This window comes from Aquila chrysaetos, unplaced genomic scaffold (genome assembly GCF_900496995.4).
Source record: "Aquila chrysaetos chrysaetos unplaced genomic scaffold, bAquChr1.4, whole genome shotgun sequence".
In the NCBI taxonomy this organism is placed as follows: Eukaryota; Metazoa; Chordata; class Aves; order Accipitriformes; family Accipitridae; genus Aquila; species Aquila chrysaetos.
The window spans coordinates 183201-200132 of NW_024470381.1; the positions used below are offsets into that span (position 1 = coordinate 183201).

The 16932-nt window shown below is 45.1% G+C and overlaps 1 protein-coding gene across 2 annotated transcripts in view; it reads right to left on the reverse strand.

Moving 5' to 3' along the window:
- The window catches only part of LOC115337691 (leucine-rich repeat and fibronectin type III domain-containing protein 1-like protein), a 58279-nt gene extending 46729 nt beyond the window's left edge, over nucleotides 1-11550 (reverse strand). The window contains exon 1 of one of the 2 annotated variants that reach the window (XM_030006100.2): nucleotides 11325-11550. The gene's annotated coding sequence lies outside the window, so the exon portion shown is untranslated. The remainder of the gene's footprint in view (nucleotides 1-11324) is intronic. The other variant, XM_030006099.2, reaches the window with a different exon arrangement.
- Between the last annotated feature and the right edge of the window lie 5382 nt (nucleotides 11551-16932).

Below are 16932 nucleotides of genomic sequence, written 5' to 3' on the forward strand. Positions count from 1 at the left end.
GCCCTTCTCCACAACACCACACAAGTTATTTGCATATTTATTGCATATTTATATAGCACACCTCAGTGGTATGCTCCATGTGCCACCGACATACGCGTCCTTTTGGTCTCCAAGTCTACACGTTCTTGTGTGCAAGACCAGACCCAGACCTGGCCCACACCACCCCCCTGCAAAAAAGCCACAACAAACAGACACTGCAGAAGAAATATCTCCAGGTTTCCTCCAGAGTGCAAAAATATTTAGTGTATCTAGCTGTAAACTGACCACATCTGCTGATGCCTATTGTTTCCTCCCATGGTGTGCGCTGTCAGGCCATACAATCTGTTAGCTGTATATTTAATTGGGTCTTTGAGTGCATGGTCCAAGAGCCACTTACCTTTTGATATCTAATTTGCTGAGAAAACAAAACATTACAGTGTTTCATTTGCTATAGCCATTTTCATAGACGGCAGAATAAATGGGCAAAATCATTTAAAGACCACTCTCTGCTTCCATGGAATGGTATGAAGGCAACCACAAGAGCCTTTCCTGCAAATTTAGCATCATTCCCTTCGTTTAACCTCATAGCAGCGATGGAGGTCATTCCCATACACCTTCAAACACTTCCAGTCCAGCATCACCACCCGTTTGGCCCATGCACTTGCCCTGGTACACCCATGAACCATGCCAGGCAGTGAAGCAGGAATGCTCCAAGGTCTCCAGATGAACATATGAAGCTTTGCAGATCCACTTTGACACTCTGTAGGTGACATGTTTGTCTAGCACCAGGGCAAGTGTAGAAGCCACCCAGGTCCCAAACAAGCTTGCAAGGTCTTATATATCCATCTGCAGCAACCTCACATAGTCACTGCTCAGAGACTATCATACCAATGCCTTCAAAAATCTTCCCTCTCCTCCTACCATCAACTCAGAAACAGCAGGCCAAATAATTCCCCTTCAGCCAGCACTTGCTGGAGCACAGAGACTTTTTCCAAAGAACACAGAGACTCTTTCCAAAGAACACAGAGACTTTTTCCAAAGAACACAGAGACATCCAAGCAGCATTAGTTCCTTGCAAATTGGGGTAGGGAGGTCTGAGTGGTAATAGAATAGAATAGAATCATTAAGTTTGGAAAAGACCTCTAAGATCATCGAGTCCAACCGTCAACCCAACACCACCATGCCCATAGGGTCTCTTGCAAGACCTCATATTATCAGAGGCAGGGAATGCTTCTTCATCAGCACAGCTCCAGCATCCACAGGATTAGAGAAGTCCAAACGGGTCTCTGAGCAAGCGGGAAAGTATCTAGTTCAGGCAGAGAGCTGCTCACGCTATAATTCATTGAAGTGCAGCTGCATTAGCACAGCTCTGCACCCAAGGTTAATTATTTCTGGGTCCGTCAGGGCTGATTCACCTCCAGTGGCATGCTGACACAGCCGAACCTGGCTTTGGAAATAAATCTGGGGTTTTTGCAGCATGCTGTATTGCACAGCGGAACCATACCTGGAGTGGCTTTACCAGTTTTAGGGAGCGTGTGAACTGTTAAAGCCAATCTTAGCTCATTCCTCCTTAAAAGAAAGGATATGTGCCCAGACATAGACAGCTTCCAAGACCCTCCAGGGAAAGATGCAGCCTACCCTTTGGTTGCCAGAGCTGCAAAGTTAAGTGGCTTATGTAGGACAGCTGCAGATATAGGTAAAAAAAAAAAACCAAAAAACAAAAAACAAAAAAACAAAACCACACACACACCAAAAAACCCACTAAAAACCAGCTCCAAAACCCACCACACACACAACCACATCCTCACAAAGAAGAAAAAAAGGAAAAGAAAAAAAAAAGAAAAAAGAAAAAAGGACACTTCACGCCCCCCCCGCCCGCCCCCCCCCCCCCCCCCCCCCCAAAAAAAAAAAAAACCCAAACCCAAGCATGACAAGGACTGTAGTTTTCACTCTTCACAGACTGGGCTGATCTACATTTTAAAGCAAAAACTTCAAACAGATCAGCCACTGATTCTTGCAGATATTCCCAACAGGCTCTTTTCATCCACAGTGAGCATCCAGCTCCCACTATTCCCACCCTCATCTAAATAAAACACCAATTCTGAATTCTTCTCTCCATCCTCAAGGCCACTTATTGTCATCTCTAGCTCATTTTTAGGGATTTTTATTTTGCTTCAAAATAATAACCAAGGTAGCTTGCTGAGAAACACATAACATACTGGCAGAGAAAGGTACCACTTAAGTGGGGTGTGTGTGTGTGTGTATATATATATATATATGTATGTAATATATAGAACATCTGTGGCATAAAAGCAGATTTCATTTCTAATTAAGTGAAGGAGGAGGAATAGGACCCCTAAATGCCATTTGAACAATTCACAGTACCTCTGTTTTCTGCATCCTCCACTTTTCCACCCGTCTCAGCCAAATACTTGTCTGAAATCTGTAAGTTTGCCAAAGAACTCCCCATCAGTGCTCATAACTGTGCTAATTCGTAAGGTGTGGGTGCTAAATTGGAAGTTCAGGGGAAGAAATTCTGAAATTAGCCAACAGGAATGAGTTCAAAAACTGCAGACAGCCCAGCACTATTATGAAAATATTCCTAGAAGAGGCATTTTATTTCAGAGAAAAGCAAGTAAGCAAGCTAAGCGTCGATTCTTGGTTAAGTTAATGCAGGAAAAACACGCAGTTTCATTTGGTCTTCCCATCCTGGCTCCTTTAATAGCGCTGCTGATTTCCACTGCTTGGGTATGATTAGTCTGGGGGTTGGGGAACCCCCTCTTTTTTCTCAGATGGAACATAATTTGCAATTCAGATCTTAGTTACGGTGACTCAAGGAAGAACATTTTCATTAAAAAAAAGAGCAGAACTGGAGGAAAGAAACAAATTCAAGGCTTCAAAATGAGAATTAATTAAGCCTCCACAAGTGCCACAAGCTACCGGTTGAGGAGATCTTTCAGGTACCTTGAAATAAGAGTGACATCACAGAGAACCAAAGCCTTGCCAAGTCTTTTCCTTCTATTTTTTCTTTGTATTTTTTTTTTTTTTTAATACAAGTAATTTTGGGGCAACCCATCCAGCCTAGCAACTCTCTGACCTAGGTAGATGTCCAGAAAAAAAAAGAGGCAAAATTCAACGAATCACATGCTGCTGACATCAGTCATCCTAAAATATTTCAGGGGTAAAACTTGACCTAAAGACACACACTCAGGCCTGTGCTGTGGTAACCCGTGTGTTTGATGAAGCATTAAGACGAGTGTCTTGGAAGAGCCTGAATGGCTCCAAATATTTACGCACGGTAGCACAGTGCTGCTACGCCGCGCTCCACTCGTGGCCATCTATAAGCAAGAAAACAGGCAGTTTTGGAAGGCTGAATTCAAAAAGGTAAAGCAAGTAAAACCCAGAAGATAAAGAAGTTGCAAGAAAAGGCAACAGCTTTCCCAGCATTGCGCAGCAGTTGCAGACAAAGGTCCCTCTCCTACACATCCCAGCCAACAACGGGTCAAGACCAGGGTCAAACGATTTCCTTCAATGCAAGGCAGAAGCAGCCAAAATCTCCTTTTTCTTCGCATAAATTCTATGAACAAGACCAATTCATTCTGGCACAGGAATCCCGACACAAAAAATGCAGTGCTGTTACTCATTCTCATGCAAATATCCCTTGGAAATACAAAACCAGGGGGAACCCATGTACATACACATCCAGCCTGAGGGCATCCTGCTATTCAACAGAATTCAAAGGATTAAGGAGCTGTGTTTTAGAAGGAAGTACTGGCCCTAAAAAAAAATTTAAATCTTACAATTTAGTTGCTCATTGGCACTCTGGCAGCTCAGCCTGATAAGAAAACATCCACAAATTCAACCTCTGTATCCATCTACCTGACATTGACCTTAAATCAGGATTATTTAGCCACCCTAGACCACACCTTTGTTTAAAAACAAAAAAAGCCAATCATGTGAAACTAAGAACACACACTTTGGGCTTAATATAACACAGAAAGCCAGCACTAAGCAGGCACAAATACAGACAATTTAATGCTGATGACCTGGTTTAGCATTGTTTATGCATATTGCATTTCATGACAGAAAAATAAGAACAGAAGAAAAACATGCCATCACAGCAAAATCAGTAGCTCTATAAGAATGTCAGAGTGCCACGCAATAGCACTATTCTAGGATTTCTCTCTGTTGCTGATGGCATAAATAATACTGGGGAATTCAGCGAAAGGGATCTGCTCTCAGGTGAATTTAAGAGTCTGTAATTTCAGACACAGAAATGGCTTCTAATTACAGTGAGAGAAGGAAGGGCTGTGAAAAAATAAAAAAAAAGCTGAATAATCTGGCTTCTTTTGTAAGTGCTAAGAGGCTCCATTCGCCTCTGAAGGCTGCCACATGCCTGATCAGTTTGAAAGGACAAGTCCAAACAATGTGTCCACCTTATCCTCTATGCACTTAAAACATATTTCATGGGAAAGCAGGAGTGAGCTATGCTCTTCCTGGTTACCTAGTGATTTTAAACAGCAGATATTGAAGACTGAAAGCATTTGTAACCCACTTTGCATGAAGAATGCATGAATCTTGGTGTCTCACACCTCAAATAAGCTCCTATTAGCACCCCCCCCCCAAACCCCAAATCACCCCAAAAACCCCAGAAAACTTCCTCTTAAATTCAAGCTCTGGTTTAATGAATCATTAGAAGCTACAAAATTAATCAGCCTCTGGTGGATGGAACAGCCATCCTCAAGACAGCATTACTCCCGATCCCTTTCATGGGTAGTGTGGAGCTCTACATATCACTGTTCATCCTACCCATCTCAGTTCTCAGATTAAAAAAAAGAAAAAAAAAATGGAAATTACATTGCTCTGAGAACCCTTGTCTAATAAAAAAGAAAAAAAATGTCCCTGACAAGCCATCGGGGGAACAAGAACCACTCAAAGTGCTCTTGCTGTTTCGAGCGTGTTCAGCATGAAGGGAACCCATGCTCTTTTCACACTGAAAAGAAGAGGTTTTGCACATATTTTTGCCTCAGCAGCAGCTGAGCAGGACAGACGGCAGCTCCAAGCATGGCTATTTCCGAATTTGTGAAAACGTCATCCAGGGAACTTGTGCCAGGAACTGTGCTTCGTTCCAGCTGGAAACAAAGAGCGATAACGTACTCAAGTCTCTTGTGGTGGTTAAGTAGAGGGAGTAGAAAGAAATAGGTGCAATTCTAGCAACAAGTCTAAACAGATCAGTGTTTTTAAACCACAAAGAAAAGGAAATATGTGGTTGTTCGACCCCGCTGTTTTTCACAGCAGAGAAATGCCTGTGAGCCTACCGCAGAGGGAGCCTGCTGCCCTTTAGCTACGGAACTTTGCAGCTCCCGAAGGATGCTCAGCTGCTTTGCAACCATCCCAGACCTCCTGCCAAGTGGCAGTCGCCTTTCCTTGCAGGGTCTTCTCCAGGATAACAACCTTCGTTACTTCCAGGCACAACAGGGCAGTGGATCCAAGGCTCACAGAAGATTACTAGCTGGTGCTAAATGCAATTTTCTCAACCCTTTTTTTCAGGTCTAACCAATATACAGGGCAGTGCTTATGCTCATAACGGGTATAGTTTTAAGTATGCTTGCACACAGTATTTTGCCAACAGATTTCGGCTCACGGTCCCTATGTTCCACATCTAAAGGACATGAACCAGCTTCCCAGCAGGAACCACCAGCTGTGGTTGAGGCAGTCCTAGCCCCAGCCAGCGCCATGCTTGGGGACGACAGTTTGTCACACCAGGTTGAGTTTATATGGTCATGTAGTTACACGACCTCCTGTCCAGACTTGGCTTGCAACCAGCATGGATGGGCAAATGCACTGCAAAAGCAATGTTTCCCATCATTATTTATTATGCAGAAATATAAAAGCCTCACACAGAGCACACCGAGAAAACACTACCGTTTTAACAGCTGTTACATCCCATGAACCCACAGTATAATTTAGGTTGGAGTGGGACCTCCAAAGGTCATCTAGTCCAACCCCCAAGTCATGCTTCTCTCTGGCTTCGGTCATGACCTGAAGCGATAGGCTAAGTCCAAACTGTTTTCAGAGACAGTAAAATGAGAAAAAAAAACCCTTTCTGAACATAAAGGTCATCTGGCAAAATAATCTAAGCAAGCCAGCAACACAAATAGAGAGACTTCAGCACGAACATGGAAGGTCTTCTTCCAATATGAAAGCCAGGCTGCACCTTCCAGCTCTACCTTGCATATATAAGGTCAAAGCAGAAGTTACATCACCATTTTACTGTGATACACAGAAGATGTATTCCAGGCACTATGAACAGAACACCACCAATTCCCAGAGAAATATTGCTCCTTGATGCATTCTGAGACATGCATCTCTGCACCAACACACATTTCATTTACTGTTTGTCCACCACGGTGAGCAGATTTGCCTGTGCCTGAAATCAAGTTGCTGACTTTGCTAAACCGAATCCCGGAAGATATTTTCCAATCAATACACATTATTTTCATCACAGTCAGGGCTCCCAGCATTCATCCCAGAAAACAGGCAAGCACATACACCTCCAAAATACAAAGCATATCTGTCTAAGAGTTGATTCCACCTCACATTAGATACCAAAAAAACCCACCAAAAAACCCCATCAGTGACATAAGCACAAGCTGCTGTTAACGCTTTTAGTATAGCAATCGAAAAGCTTTTCTTACAAGCTGCCTGTCTGTCTCCCTCCCACCTCCCATCCCTTTCACTCCTCCACGCAACTCCAGAACTTCCCAGCTCATGAAGTTCAAAGGCAAGCGGAGGTCAACGTTACTTGTACCCTTTAAAGACCAGCACAGCAAGAAATAGCAAACTCATGATGTACACAAGTACCACAAGCTGCTCTGAAATTGCTGAGATTTTGAGTACTAAGGAGAGTCATGAAGTCACGTACAATTATTTTGATAAACTTAAAGATAAGCATCATACAAAGGTACCACAAAATGTTTCTTTTGAGTACCGTATGAAGCGTACAATTGCAAGCACCTTAAACAATAACAAGCTGTGACCATCAGGCAAGACTAAAGTTTAACAAAAACTTCCCACTTTACATTACAAAACCCTGGCTGAAACCAGTTGGGTGTCACAGAGCATCCGTAAGAATATTAATAATTCAGCTTTGAATAAGAAAAGTGAAAACATGAACAGCAGTGAAAGGAGGAGATATTTGGTCTTTGCAGATTGCAGTCAGTGCGTATGACAGGGCTCAGCAGAGGTTCAGTGATCCTTGAAATCTGTCTGGAAGTGTGATTGTTACTGATTAGAAAAGAATACGCACATATTTCAAAGACAGTCTGCTTCATGGTGAACTCCTGTCACTTTGGGGCTAAGTGTTGCCAGTTTTCCCAGACTAATTGCTCTTCCAGAAAAGGACACAGAGCTTAGTGTTGGATCAGAGAAGTGGAGATTCTCTTTGTTACAAAAAAATTTAAAGTAAAAAAAAAAAAAAAAAGTGCAGCTTCTCTTTTGAGATTACAAAGAATTTTCCTTTGGCCAGTATTTCCTACTGCAACAAAACTCCCTTTATTCAATCCATAGAAATGTGTTGTCTGTTACATTAGTGAAAAATCTTTCATGCAGATGACAACAATTTTTTCCCCCATTTTCTAAAAGAAGTTCAATGAGAAACATCTGCTGTGAAGTCATGCTCTCTGCTCTAGGCAGCCTACAAGCAGGCTGGCAAACAACACTTGCCGAGGGGCGGGGGGGGAACCCCAAATCCCAATTTTTGACTGGTGAGTGGCCTATCTGTGAGCCCCAAGGAGAGGCATTCATCTTGAAATGATCTGCCAGAAGCCTCATATTTTTATTCCCTCTAAGGAACAACCAACACATGAACCCTTCCCAGGACAGTGGTCAACTGCAACAGCAGAAGCAACAAGTGGGAATCCAGTTGCAGCCAGGTGGAGCTCAAGCAGCAAATAAAATACTACTTGGCCCACACCAAGTTCACCTTTATTTCAGCCACGACCTAAAACTCTTCTGTGGTGGGGACCAGGGATTGGTTGAGGCATGCACACATGCTCTTGTATCTGCAGATGCAGTAGGCAGGATTTAGCTTTTGTCCATCCATTCTCTACATCATCCAAAGAATCTGACCAAACAAGGAGCCCACCTGGAAAGCCACCTGCATCATCCTCATTTGAGTGTTCAGTGTCTCCTTGCAATGTCCCAACCTGGGGTACACAGAAAGTACTGGGAAACAAAATTGATATCTATATCCAGTCATTTAATACCTAATTAATTCAAGCAAATTATATGGTTTTTTTTATAAAGGAGGGAGTAACCTGATCAGCCTGATTATACTGATGGGCCAAGAAATTGTCACCATGGCATTTCATTGACAGTCTGTAGGAAAACCCACTCCAAACGCCCACCACCAGAACAGATGAGTAGAGCTGGTTGAAAAAGATGAGAACAGCCTGAAGTTCCCTGCCTGGTTTTTGAACCTCCTAATGAAAAAGAAGCTTTTGCAAGAAAGACGAAAAAAGTCCTGGGAAATTTTCATTAAGATCCATTTTTCTGTGTGTGTGTGTGGGAAGCAAACCAAAGAAACAGCACAACAGAAGCCTGCAATTTCTTCCCTTCCCCCATGCCAGGAACTTCAGCTATGAAGGTCCTTTTTCTCAGAGTGGTAGAGAAGGGCTGATTTGGAACACAGCTCCCTCCAGACAAACTCTCCCCTCCAAAAGAGGGACATGGGTGGGTACAATCACTTCCCCTTCAAAGCTGAATTTCAGACATCCAAAAACAACACCTGTTTTAGAGAGAAACCAAAACCTTCCATCACCAAAAAGGCCAAGACCTGATGAGACTTGTGACATGAGAATGGTCCGTGCTTATTTGGGAGCATGTTTCTCAGAACTAACCCACCCCATTCATGTCACTACCAGGAACGGCAGAACCTGCTCTGCCCAAGCAGAAAGTTTTGCTCTTGAGGCCAACAAGAGAGTTGAAGACACTGCTTCTGCCTTGCCTGCCATGAGCCAACACCAACGAAGCTTCAGGCTGTAAACTTGCTAATTTGGCCTTCAAACAAGCTGCCATGCCAAGTTCCTGGCAGCCATAGCACAGCACCCCTGGAGACCTTTGTCTTGCAGCCATCCAAGCACTTTGTCAGGTCTACAGGAGTGTCTGATGCCAAAGGACACGCTGGAACCTCTCCCTTGCTCTGCAGATCAGGATTGTGGATGTCTTTCTAAAGAGCAATCCTCCACCCTCATCAGCGGCAACGAGCTTGATGCAAGAATTGCTTGGTGGAGTTTTCTGGCAGCAGGGGAGAGGAGATGAGTGTAATCATCCTTTTTGTAACCTAAGGGTTTCCCCCCGACAAACCCACATTATGCACCTCATTTGAAGCAAGAACAAGAACTCCACCGCGCAAAACCACCAGCTCTGACCTGCAAACTGGAAGTGCAAACATTGCAAGACAACCCGCTGGCAGGAATGCCTTGCTAATGATGCCCATAACTCACTGTTAAGCTCACACCCGCCAGCTCCAAGTAGGACATTACCTCCCGTGGCAACAAGGGGCATCTTAAACACACCACTTATTTCCCATGGAACATTTTGAACAAAAGCATTGACAACCCCAACTACAGGAGGGTGGGATTTTTTTTCTGGCGATTCCTTGCTCTGCTACAAGCATTAGGTTATAACAATAATGCAATCCACTTCTAAAAACATCCTGACAGCTCTGAAAACAGCACAGATCTACCAGCCCTAGGAGGATCAGCGCGAAGCCCAAGTAGGGGATGAGATATTCCCCCCGCAAGGAAAAGTGTGGGTCCAGCATGAGGCAGCTCCGTTCCCACATGCACGTCACCAAAACCAGGCGCAGAATGGGCCCTCTCGCGGTAAACGCGGAGAGCAAGCACTGCACTGGAGAAAAATCCTCCAGCGTCAGACAAGCCAGTAGGTAGCAAGAGAGAAAATGCTGCACTGCCTGCAGCAATGCTGGCAATCTCAGAGTTGCCCAGGTTACCAACCTGGAAAATCATACAGAAGATTAAGAACATATAATTTCTTCCTAAATTATGTAAAGGGGGGGGAGTGGGTGGGGAATGGCCAGTTGCCTGTGAATTATGATCGTCCAGGCACATAAAAAAATTAAGCATTAAGTACAACCACTGTCCACTGCTGCTTTTTTTTTTTTAAAGACTATAGGAGGTATTTTTAAGGTTTAAAAATAGATTAAATACCCTACATGCTTCATAGCAAGAGTTTTCACTCACAGCTGCAGAATGTTAAAAAAAAAAAAAAAAAATCAGCTACAATGGGAGATTCTGGGGCTCTTTTACAATAAAATCTTCCTTTGCTAAAAACACAACCCGATTCTCAAACTGATTTTCTGGGTAACGAGGCCCCCAGTTCCTATGCTGCTCTGCTCCCCAGCATGCCATCGGAGGAGATTTCCTCCTGTTTGAGCAAACTCAGTCCAGCTCCATGGTCTATGCAGTCTTTTCACCGTTTCGGTTGCAGAGAATCACCTTAGCCGGTCTCAATGACAACGCTATCACCTCTGACACGAACACTACACGCTTCCCCGTAACTGTAGTGTCAGTCACTCCACGCCAGAGAGCAAACGAGCCTAAAGGGTTGTTTCACTCCAATGTTAACACCGGTTGCGATCGCAAGCTCGCCGTGGCCTTTTACACCCCTCTGCAACACGCCATCCTCGGGCTGTACCACCGCGTAAAGGACACGCTGCACTCAAGACCCTGCAAAAAAAATAGGATTGCAAACCGAGCAGGCGTACCTTGCCATCCAAGTACCGAAGAAAAGGAACAAAAATGCACTAAAAGCAAGATGAAAGCATCGGTAACCATCATCTGAACTGCCCACTAGGAACCCTTCTGCCCTGTAAAAATCCACTCCAGCCACTTATGCTTCAAATTCAGTGGCTCAAGCTGCATTCTGACAGACCCAACGCGTGCCTCTCAACGGTAAGGGTGGATCCTACCTCTCTCTTTGGGGTGAAGCGTTAAAACCGAGCACAGCAGCAGAAGGCATATCTGACAATGACACTGCAATTTATCAAGAACTGGGACGGGGAGAAAGGAAAAAAAATTAAAAAAAAAAAAAATCATGAAAGCATCGGTCTGGCTGGTCCCAGGGTATTTATTCTTACCCTACACGATGCCGAGAGTCTTAAAAGCCAGAAAGTCCGGAGGATGAACATTTCGGGGGCGGGGGGGAGCACCCCATCTCCCCCAGTGATGCTCTGGCGAGGCGGCGGGTAAAGGATGGAGGGGAACGGCAACCCCCCCCCCCCCCCGCACCCCTATACCCCCCCTCCCACCCTCGCAGCTCACCTCTTCCCCCAGCGAGCCTAGAGGGGCGGCGGACCCCGCATCGCTCCGGTCGTCCCCCCCCCATCCATGGCCGGTTACCCTCCAGCTCCGCCGTTCACCCCGCGGAGCAACCCGCACCGGCGGAGCCGGGCAGAGCCGCTGCCGCAGGGGCCGCCCCGCCCCGGCTCCGCGCAGCGGAGGAGGAGGAGGAGGATGAAGATGAGGAGGAGGAGGAAGAAGCGCGCCCCGCCCTACGGCCGCAGCCCCGGTGCGGCGACTCACGTGGTATCCTCCCCCCACCCCCGCAAGAGCATCCCGATCCCGGTCCCGGTGGTCCGGTGTCGGGGCAGGGTGGAGCAGCATCCCCCGGGAGCATCCTAGTGAAGGGTAACCGGCTGCGAGCTGGGGAATTAGGATCAGCCGTTAACTGGTTGTTAACTACAAAGTGCTGGCAGGTGCAGACATTTAAAAAAAAAAAAAAAAAAAAAAAAAAAAAAGGAAATAAAAGATAAAAGAGGGGTAAAGTGCCTTCATCTGGTACTGGGGATGCCTACGTGAGGTTAGTGGGACTTGGGGTTTGTTGGTTGGGGTCTGGGTTTTTTGTTGTTTTTTTTTTCTTTTCCTTTTCCCCCCGCTCCCCCAAGTAAGAAGCAATAGGATGAGAGGAAACAGCCTCCACTTGCACCTGGGGAGGTTTCAGTTGGATATTAGGAAATATTCCTTCATAGAAAGGGTTGTCGAGCACTGGGACAGGCTGCCCAGGGAAGTGGTGGAGTCACCATGCCTGGAGGGATTTAAAAGATGGGTAGACGTGGCGCTTGGAGACATGATCCCATGGTGGACTTGGCTGTGTGAGGTTAAAGCTTCGACTCAATGATCTTAAAGGTCTTTTCTGACCCAAATGGCTTTATGATTCTCTTCCGGTTCAGAGCTGCAGAGCATCTCAGGGGCTTCAAGGGGCTGAGTTGGTTTGGGTCTTGGACCACGCCTTATATTTGGTCAGGCTGGGCTTGGTGGAGTATTTTGGTTTGGGTCATATTTTATGGAGCAGCAATGTTGTTGCTCTGTCTGTACAGTTAGCTGTGTTAGCAGTGGGATGCTGAGCAGAGCCCTGGTGCACAGGGTCCCTGTGCTTTTGCTTAGCTGTAGAAGTGGCCTCTCGTAGTGAGAAACCAGGTCCTGTTCTCACGGGTGTAAAACGCAGGCGTAGGTAGTGAATTCCATGGAAGCAAGGGAAAAAAAAAAAAACAAACCAACCACCAAAAAAACCCCTGCAAAATCTTCCCCTCGTTGCGCTGGAGGAATCTTTAGTCAAAGCAATGATGAACTCTCCAAATCCTTACTTCACCCCATGGGATTTTTAAGTGTAATGGATGTAAAGACCATGTTTTGAGGGATTTCCTTTGTTTTAAGACAATACCTCATCTGTTAATATGGATAATGGCTTACCACAAAGCAGACTCCTCTACTAAATAACTTCATTACAGGAATCCGAACGGATTTCAGCCTGCCCTGTGGAAGGTTTGGGGAATGAGAAGAGCTGCTATATCGCTACTCTCCCGTGACTCATGCCTTGATAATACCAAGTATAAAAAAATATCTGGAGACGTGATTCATGCTCCTGAGGAGGCCAGAATAGGGCAGGCTATAATATTTACTGTGAGTAGCATCTTCCCCTTCGTGATGAGAGGTAGCTGTGTGCTTGCACGTCAACGTTTTCCACGTAGAGATGCTAATGACTCTAATCTGTGTATGCATGTTGTTAATAACTGCATGGGGAATGCATCTTTGGGCTGAGATGAGAAGTCCCCAGGCATGCATGGAAGAAAACTGGGTCTGAGTCTTCTTCTGTTTGGAGAATACTTATTGTATCTGATTAGGTTGTGGCTGCAAATCATATTTGAATATTCCAGGATGTAAAGCAGGAAGGGGCTTGTGCCTCCATCTCCTCCTTCCTGCAGGGACCTTCCACTGATCATCTCTATCCAGTGTTTTACAGTGGGTTTTAAGCTACTTTATGGATTATTTCAGCAATTCTCTAATAAATTCCAAAGTTTTAGGAAGGAATTTGCCAGCAGGAAGGTGAGGATGCAGCAGGTGAGTGAAGAAGTTGAAGTTGTTGGGTTTTGTTTCCAGTCTCTTGCTAAATTTTCCATCCAGTAAGAGACGTCTGGGTTACCAGACTTTTGCAGCCTGTCAATTTTTTTTTTTTTTTTTAAACAACTATGACATTAGGACTGTATTCTGCCTTCTCTGGGAATAGCCCACTGCTCTGCAGAATTATTCCTGTGTTAAGGAGTAGTAAGGAGTCTTCTCTTTCTCTTTTCCTGTATCTCCCTCTGACACTCAAAGAGCTTTTACTGCTTCATCTCCAGCTGTCTTGGGGATTTTTTTTAGTGCACCTAGGTATGAATATTTTTGCCCCTGTGTGTCAGGATCAATGATAGGGCAGTGAACTTACTGTGAAAGTGATCCTTTACTGGGCATCCTTTAAAGATGCTCCTCAGACACTTCTCTCTGCATCTTCTTGCTCTGAGGATGGGAATTTTGTTGGGGGGAGGGGATCACATGCTCCCAAGGCTGAGATGGCTTTCATGACTCTGCCCCTGATCACCCCATGGGACTTCAGGCCAGGGATGCTTGGTCTTGGTTTCAGCTGGGTACAAATGTCAGGTGTGAGGCAGTTTCTCCCCAGATTTTTTCAAGGAGGGCCGTGCCTGGTAATACAGCAAATCTGTGACTAGAAATTTTTATTCATTGCTAATACACAGCTTTAACCACAGGTATGGGGCAACGACAGCTTGGCTGTGACCAGGCCTCTTAGTTGCCCTTCCTTTTTAAGTACTTTGCTCTAGTTTTTAAATGTTTTGCTAAATTAGCGGTGTATCTGCCATGTTGGGGCATCTCACCATTAGGAGTAACTGCCATGGAGGACCTCATATGTAATTAATGCCAGAGCAATTTCCATTGGCTCGATCACTCTCTGCAGGATCTGACAAACTAAATGATGTCAGATGGATAACAAATACAAATGTTGGGGAAAATGAGTGTGCTACGTGTTGAGGAGCAGCAAAAATAATTCATCTCCCTGGGGGTGGGGAAGAGAAGTTGATAAGAAGGGAGTGAGACTAGTTTCCAGTCTTGATCCTTTGGACCTGTTCTTTGGGTCCATGATAGGTGCAGCAGAAAGGAAAGAAGGGACAAGGCAGGTAGAGATTGGTAATCCCTTCTCTCTAAGACAGTACCTCCAGGTATTTTGTCTCAACGAAGTGGACTGTTTCTCAGATGGAAATTTAGATTATGATGGCAAGTGTGGAAGTGAAGATGGAAGACATAACTGGAAGGGGTTGGGGGGCAGCCAAAATTATTTGGACCCTATGACACTTCTTCCTGACCTATTCTGGAAGCTGAAGGTCGCCGGTGTGTTTATGGTTGATCTGTGACAGTCCTTGCTCATGCGCTCTGTGCTTTGTTGGGTGAGGAGCAGCAGGAGTTGGTGACTGCCCAAACTGGCACTTCCCAGAGGGGATACTTGGGAGGTGTTTTGAGCTTTCCAGCATCGCAGTACCCATGATTAGCTCTGGTCCTGTTCTCCGCCCTGCAGAAGCAGCTCCTAATTCTCATAGTTCTTATACTGAAACAGTATTTTGGAGAGAAATTGAGCCCTGTTTTCATGAGAATAGACTTTTCTGACCTGTAGATGTGTCTACATGCATCTGTGTGTGTTTCTCACCTGAGCGTGCGGGTGGTGGGGGGGTGGGGGCATCATTAAATGCTGCGTGGAGACAAAATGTTGCTGAAGAGCAGTTACTTTCAAGTAAGAAAATTAAGGATTCCATAGTATATAATGTTACATGCATAGCTATATGAGCTGGTGTGATCCTACATTGCTATTCGAAGGGGTCACATGCCAGAAGAAACTTCATTTTATGCTAATACCAAAGTTGATGGCGGAGGGGGGAATTGTATTTTCCACCCGCAAAATAACAAGAAAATATTATCTGGGGGAGCCTAATCACTGGCACTTGCATTTGATGTCACATTCTCTTACCTGTATTCAAGGGGGTTTATTGCAGACGATTAAAAAAAATTCTGGATATCTCACTGCAAATAAGAGTTCCTGGTGCCCCAGATTTGCCTTTTGTGAACACTGGTCTTCTTTGGGAAATAGCTGGTAGCAAAAAAGAAAGAAAGAAAGAAAGAATGTTGAGGTCTTCCTACATCAGCATTTCTCTCTTTTGTCCTTGTCTTTAAGATCACTGAGATGCCTAATGCTGTGGGTACCAGCTCTACCCTCTTGACTTCTTTCCTGTTCCTGCCAAGCAAACCCCAGGAGGTTTGTGCTCATATTAGATGTTGCTTCCAGGTGCTAAAACTAGATGAAAGGCTTGTGTTATTGCTGTGTGCAGAGAAGTCTCTGAAAACCTAAGGATGTATCCCATGCTGCAATATGGAGAGCACACAACTGCTTCTTGGGGCAGATCTGAAAGGGCATCTGGAAGATCTATGCATGTGATATCCTTGGTTGCAGGAATGGAAACCCCAACTGGTTTCACTTCCTTTTGGTACCTGAATTGGGGGTGACCAGCCTCTCTCCAGGGGCAGCTCATGGCTGTCTTTAGCTCATCCTGCCGTGGTGCTGTGCTTGAATTGGAGGTACAGGCTGATGATGGACCCACGCTGCGGATGAAAGCCGGACCAGGAAGCTGCGGAGACATGTTGCTGAATTGCCGTGGGACCAACCCGTGTGTCCGATGGAGTATGGGATCAGCACGTCAACGTGAGCCTGGTGCCTGTGGTTCCAGCACGATCCAAGAGCTTGGTGCAGTCCTGGTGTAGAGCTCATCTCCAAAACTGGAGTGCAGGACCCTGATGATCTTCATACTCAGCTCTAGGCTGATGCCATGATGAATGGATTCTATCCATCAGGAATCTGTGCTAGGCAAGAGCTAGAGTATCAGTAATAAATCATCTATAATGCAATTGTATAAATAAATGACATAACTACCCACCTCAGTGTTTTATGAATGCCTTGGTGAACGTGGTTTATCAGAGCAATTTCGTTTTTGGCTTCTTTAGTGTGTGCAGCAAGTTTCCGCCCTGTTCGGGGTCTTGGGCTCTCTTGATTCAAAGAGCTAATCTCTGAATGAGGATATTTCTAGGGCGGTGTATATGGCATTGCATGGCAAGAAAGGGCATCCACTAATCTGATTCCTGGAATAATATGGGAAGGTGTTATGTTATTACCATGAGGTGCTTGCAACTGCTTTTACCAGCTTGCCAATCGCTCACTAGGAACTTCAGCAGGAATTGCTGTTTGGCCACGGTGTAACCACATGAATTTGGAGATGAAAGCGAGCGCGTGTCAAATCCAGGGCCTTGGCAGCAGGCAGCATAAACATCTGTGTGATAAGCCTCCAGGTAGGAAAAATGCCAAGGGAAGAAAACAGAATCAACTCCTAGACACAATGGAGCATGGATGTAAAAATACAACTTATGAATTGCACAGACAAATCGCTATCCAAGTATGGTTTATAGCTCCTGGTTATGTTTTTTTGTTGGTTTTTTTTTTTAATTTTATTTTATTTTTAGAAATCTTTGATTACTACGGGCTGAGGAGCAACCCCTC